The sequence below is a fragment of the Epinephelus moara genome, chromosome 22 (genome assembly GCF_006386435.1).
Source record: "Epinephelus moara isolate mb chromosome 22, YSFRI_EMoa_1.0, whole genome shotgun sequence".
NCBI classification, from domain to species: domain Eukaryota; kingdom Metazoa; phylum Chordata; class Actinopteri; order Perciformes; family Serranidae; genus Epinephelus; species Epinephelus moara.
In genome coordinates, this window is record NC_065527.1 from 13,019,782 (window position 1) to 13,026,619 (window position 6,838).

Sequence of the window (6,838 nt, forward strand, 5' to 3'; positions counted from 1 at the left end):
TTGAGGTGATTGTATAGACCTCAGTTGTTTGTGCAGACAGTCACATTGTCTGGTCCGAGGCCTCGTGTTTCTGTTGTAACCACTTCACTATTCTGAATGTCACTGTGGGAACAATCTGCAGGTTGTTGTATGAACTACATCCCAATTGCTTGACGACAGGAATTCCCAGTGATGTGATGAGCTGTTTTTGATCCTTATTCTCCAAAAAATGTAATAGATAAGCGTTTCTACTCTGTGTTAACAGATGTGGTCCAATTTCTGAGTGACAGTGTGGATTCAGGAAAATGTCACATTGGGATAAATAGAAATTTTCTGTGATGTCCAAAGCGTTTCAGAAACTACAACCAACAATATCTCAGTCTGTCTCTTAATGCTTTTTGACTTCTGTGGCACTAATCTGTTGAAGATGTAAATCTTTAAAGGGACAATTTACCTCAAAATCAAATCAAATCAAAAATACATATTTTTCCTCTTACCTGTAGTGCTGTTTATCAGTCTAGACTGTTCTGTTGAGAGATGTCTGATTTCTCTTGAATATAATGGAACTAGATGGCACTCAGCTTGTGGTGCTCAAAGTACCACAAAATACACCTGAAAAACTCAACAGCAGTGTGTCTTCTCAGATATCATGAACCGGCTACTGAAGATAATCCACAGACCTTGTTGTGGGCAGTTTCATGTAGGAACTATTTTCTTTCTTCTGAACTACACCCACCAGTCATGCTGTGCCACCGCACAGGAGGAAACATACCTCTACTGCCAGCTCACCTAGCACCGCTGAGCAAGCTGTCATTACAGCTCAGCCAGCTGTCACGAGCACGAGCCTCTCATTTGTGAGTAGATGCACACTTCCTTCAGTGCAGTGATACAGTTGGTGGGTGTAGTTCAAGAGAAAGAAAATAGTTCCTACTTGAGACTACTTGGACCTAACTAGGTCATAATTTTTAAAGAAGCAACACATTCTAACTCCCAACTTGTCAAATACCAACATGGCCCTACACGCCAAAATATAATGCTCTATGTACGCCTTCAGGGTGAGTTTAGAATAGTCAGGGCAACCCAGTCTCACTCCGAAGCTGTCGAAATCCGGCGCTTGGGCAGTGACTTGCATTGTCAGACACCAATGAAAAAAAGCTTTAACGTTGGCATGATATGCAGCCGGTCACCGTTATAGTTTAACAGCACCCAGTAGCATCAGGGGGAAACATGGCGGGACAAGAACGAAAGTTAAGGCGGCGAAAGTCCAAGTAGGGTGGGTGGGAGGTTTGGTGGATGGGTCCAACAAACGGCAACTTTCACCCAGGAGAGCAGTGTTTGCATCCTGTAAGATTATAAAGCCAAACCCTGTTCTTTATTCCTAAATGAAGAAATAAAAAGTCAGTTTGCGTTGTTGTGCTGACATAGTGCTTTTATTTTGAAGAGACTGTATGTAAATGGTAAATTTCCTGTGAAAATGGAAGTGGATTTTGAAGGAAGACAATGCATGTAACAGGCAGAACTTGACACAGCGTCCCAGAAGTCAACAACCAATGTACCCAGGGTACCTTTCACATCGTATGGACGTGGACGTCGAAGGTCTATGACCAAATGTCGATATGTGATGAGGTCGACACATTGTGTCTTTTCTAAATAAAATTCCCTTTTTCACTGATAATTTGTTTCTGCCTGTTAAATACATTCAGTTTCTTTTCAAAATTAACTAACGACGTAGGTAAAAGACTTCGCTTTTGGGTTTACTTTCTTAGGTTTAGGCAACAACAGTATGTGGGAAGTTTAGGCAATAAAAGCATGAGGTTACGTTTAGAGAAAACAATATGGTTTGGCTTAAAATAAGTACATTTGCTACTAACATTATGTAATGTACCTCACATGACATACGTCACTAGCGTAGTATGCTACACATACTAGCACATTACTTTTGGTTTTACATGGGGCACAAACGGCAGTCTCCCAAGTGAAAGTCCAGAATTTGTACTTGGCAACACCAAAACAATCTAGATTCATAAACAGTATTACAGGTAAGAGAGAAAAATGTATTTTTAATTTGGGGATGAACTGTCCCTTTAAAGACGGGACCAAAAATAGACTTTATTTAAAAAAAAAAGCCGAACCGAGCACTGTAGTTTTTAGCTATCGTTACCCAAATGGGAGTGAATAGTGAATTTTTGGGGGATTTTAAACAACAGATTAGATGTGCAAGTTAGCATTTATAGTACCAGAATGCTGTATACTTTGGCAACTCAAACCACACATCCCACATCTATCATAATCAGTGTGGTAGTTGATGTGTTGGTGTACTACTAGTTAGACTGGTAGGTTACCAAGGAGGGGTGGGTATACTCTCCTTTATATTCCAATGGTAGGTGGACATACAGTACAAATGGCCAGAAAAATGTACACATGTATACCCTCCACTACACCACTGATCGTGACGAAGGTACGGTGTCAGAACTCCTTACATCTAGCTGTGAGTTTTTTGTTTTGGTGGAGACATCTACAGTGATAATAATCTCCTCTGCGTTCCATATAAAGTGAATGTGCTCATTGTTAAACATGTTGTGTAGCTATGCTGTTTGTTGTGTGTATTGGGAAATAAATGTGCATCTGTTCTTCATGAATAATGTATTTGTTGACCTTCGGCACAGAACAGTGAGTCTACAGAAAACCATAGATGAGGAGAGCGAATGTAAAAAATACTGCAAGGTCCTCCTTTTGCAAAGAACTTTTCAAGACAGAGAGATGTATTTTGTAATTACATAAACAATGAAAGCATTAATTAATGCCATCCGTTAACCTATGGGCACAGGTTTTTATTCACATTAAAATGTGACAGCTAAACAGAAAAGTTCGATGACCAGCCTGAGAACAATTCATCATGGGGTGTATAACTCAATAACTCAATCTTCACTCACAGTCGTTCCAAAAAAGAAAAGAAAGAAAATGCAGCTAAAATTATAAGTTGGTTCAAAATCCTTGAACATGAGGCTACTACCAAAACTGAAAGATCTCTGTGCACTGACCCCAGTTCTCTCTCAGCCTCGAGTTTTTATGCTTACTGAAAAACATCCAGTCATTGTAGCAGCAGTAGTGTCAATGAAAGCAACAATGACTTTATGTTGTAACCTCTTTTTAAGTGTTATCTCTAAATATCAACACAAAATGTCAGCCATACTTTGATACAATCTTTATTAAAAAAAAAATCCCCCACCCTCTCATACCAGTGGTACTGTTTGCACAAGTGTTTTTCCATATTCAGACCACAGTGCCCATAAACCCTGAATCTCAGTGTTGCAAAAACATTAATGCAACTTCCCCCTTGGCTTTGCTGAAACACGTCAGAGTCTGTGCTTTACATAGAAATTTAATTTGTTTCACTGCCTGTCATCATGAGGAGACACCTCATGATGACAGGCCCTTGCAGAACAATAATGTATGTATAGAAATATAACTTTAAGATGTGTGAATTAACACGTACATGTGAGAATGGGAACAAAAAGCATCAAATAGTTCCTCTGCGGTTTCATGGTTGGAATAATGGCATGCACTTGACTTTCCGAAAACATCCGCTTGCTGCATCCTGGACATAACCAAGGAAACCCCGTGGTTCTTATCATGTCAGTGCTGACATTTACGTTGACCATCCATGGTCTTGTGGTCATGCATGCACGCACAGATACATGCAGACACCTACGCTGCACTCAACCACCAGCCAGACTGTCAGCACATAGCGGACAATCCAAGACCACAGTGACCCGTGTTTTTTGTTTGTTTTTACGGCCTTTTGTTCCAAGAAATTCAATTGTCACTCAGTTGTCGAACAGATGACTCAATTCTCTAAAAGATATGATAAAATTAGTAAGAAAACTACGAGACATATCAGGTATGCAGTAAAACCTCAACAAAAACAACAACAACCTCATTTGAGCCTGAAAGTTCATTCTTAAAGGAAAAGTTCAACATTTTAGGAAATACGCTTCGATCTGAGGATTGATATCACACACCAAAATATTCTCATACATGTTATGTTGACAGACAGTTTGTATAATGTCTGTCAAATTTATGCCGGTTCAGTCAGGTTTTGGAAAATAATCAAGATTGGGCGTGACGTGACATAACGTACGTTGATAACAATGGTGACTTTTGGTTTCACACAGGACATGAACTCTGAAGCCTGCGCTACAAAGTCTGTTCAACTTGCCCCGGATATCTTTTCGTTATCTGGCTTTTCTAACCCTAACATTGGCCGTCTGGATAACCTGTATCACGAAGCTGGTTATCATCTAGTTCAGTCTTCTCTGGGTTTTCCTATCCAGCCATGAGCGCATTCAAGTGACAGAGGTGGCGCTGTTCATTATGAGCAACATTGTCAGAACCATGAATGAGGTGAATCCGCTTTTACGTCTAAGAACCTCCCGTCTACAACGGGCTTGTGACGCGCCCTCGTTGAGGACTTCGCTCAAATTCCGGAGTTACGTCTTATCATGAAGCCTCCTTGAGGAATCTGATCCTGTTTGATTTGACGGTGGGAACCTCTTGCGACCGCATGCCTTTGCTGATGTCGACCACAGCAGGATTCGGGAGTCCCTGGACCCTGGACCTTCCACATGGAAGATGAGTGCTCTAACCACTACACTAGAGGTAGCTTATTTTATATGTTATGAGATGAAACGGTGACACTACTGAATTACTTGTGGGAATGTTTGATTCATGAGTCGGTAAAAAGTTATTAGTGTGAAATATGAACAATAGCCTGTAATTGTCAGAAGATGTAGAAACATAATGTCAGAATATTATATTATTATATATGGAAGTGATATTGAGTAAGTATTTTGGGATATTTAGTTGGAAGATGACGAAACTGCTCTGAATATGTCACATAAAACACTTTAAAGTGATGCCAGACTGTTTCTGCTGCTGAAGGGTGAAAAAGTAGCCTGGTTGATGATCAATGACATTTATCTGACCGAAATGTTGCATTCATAATAACGGGAGCCAGTTCACAGTGTGTGGATTATCTTTCTAATCATTGTATTTTTTCTAGTTCTCATCACGCAGGTGTCCCATGTTATTTTAAGCTGCAGTGAATCAGAGTGTAAAAATATCAACGCTGTCAGCTGTCACTGCGGACGAAAATAAACTTTGCATAAGTGAAAATGCAGCTAAAATTATGTGTTTATTTTAGTAAACAATCTCTCTGTTTGGAAGAAACCAGCGAAAAGAGATCTCTGCAACAATTCAATGATTCCACTGACCTATACAGCCTACTCTTTTTACCTGTCACCCCAGACTTTTATCCATGGATACTTTTTAGTGATCTTTAGTGATCTGATTGGTCAGTGGTCGAGGTATTGACAGGTTGTAATCCGATACTCTGAACACAACTGCTCTGAAGCAGGTTAGTTGTTCAGCATAAATTTACACGGTGAGTCTAAAAAGTGAGCCAGCTGTGTGGCACTGATAACTCTGAGGCAACTTTGACGTTATCTCGCTAACTTCAAATTGTGCTTTGTAGTTGTCCCTCTGGTGTCCTTGGTCCAAGTCCTGTGTTTGTTTGACACGTGTACCACTCCAGCCACCTCATAATGCAGACTTTGTAGCTCGTTATTATGTCCATGATGGATGTCTGCCTGCAGTGCATAGGTCACATGATTACAGCCTCCTGGCTCATGATAACGGGGGTTATATACAAACCATAATGCATTATGTTTCATTTGTATGAGTGTGAACAGTGATTGAGAACAGCCTGCACTCTTTTGTCTAAATGCTAACTTAGCTTAGCACAAAGACTGGAAGCAGGTGGAAACAGCTAGCTTGGCTCTGTCCACAGGTAACAAAATCTGCCTATCAACAGTTTTAAAGCCCATTAATGAAAACTTTTTGCTTCTTTAATCTGTCCAAAAATCAAAGCGTGAAATGTGAAATTGACGCTTTACAGCCAGTTATGTGCCAGACATAGTCTTGGTTCAGACCAGTTGGTACGTCACTAGCAGAGACTCCAGGAAGTGGCCGGTGCTTTGAACCTTGAAAGTCTCTTATGGTGTTTTCGGACCAAATTGTACTGGGGACTCCCTAAGAGGAAGTGTCCTCTGACAACTACATACCTTCAAAGGCTTTTTTCTAGTTTTGTTCGCATCACCAAGAGAAACACTGAAGTGACATAAGCTGGCCGGCAGTTGGTATAGCAACAATACCTTTGCTTTGACGAGTGAAAACTGCGTTGATTTTCCCTTGCTGCATATATGCTCAGTAAAGGACTTGACTGTTGGTCGATTTGTCCATGTTGTCTTCAGTTTTTTTTCCTTTCGAGCTGTTGTTTGTGTTGTCTGTTTTTTACACAGCTAATGCATTTGTAAAAACAAAACAAAATGGCGGTTGCTGCACTGGCTGTGTTTGACCGATCACTATACGCTTGTGTCACTCAAGATTCACTCAAGGTTCCTCCTGCTGGGAAAGTACCTACTCTAAAACAGGAGCTTAAAAAGTCCTTAAAGTTTTGTTCTAAGAACTGTTATCAATACCAGTTCTTCTAGTGCTGACAAAAAGGGTTTTTTAGGGACTATTCTTTGAACGATACAAATGTTCTGAAATTGCCTGAAATTTACGTCTGGAGTCAACCTATGACCTGAGCCACTGGTTGAGCTGCCAGAACACCTTGCCGCAGTCTTTCAGTCACAAGACGTCAGCTCCTACCACCAACCATTCAACACCTTAAAATCTTTGCTGACTGGGAAAAGGTCAGAGGTCATTGATCAGGAATCTGTGTCCAGAGAAAGATCAAGGCGGATATTCACATCCTAGACCAAAGACCATATTTAAACAGAGATAGAAATTACAGTCT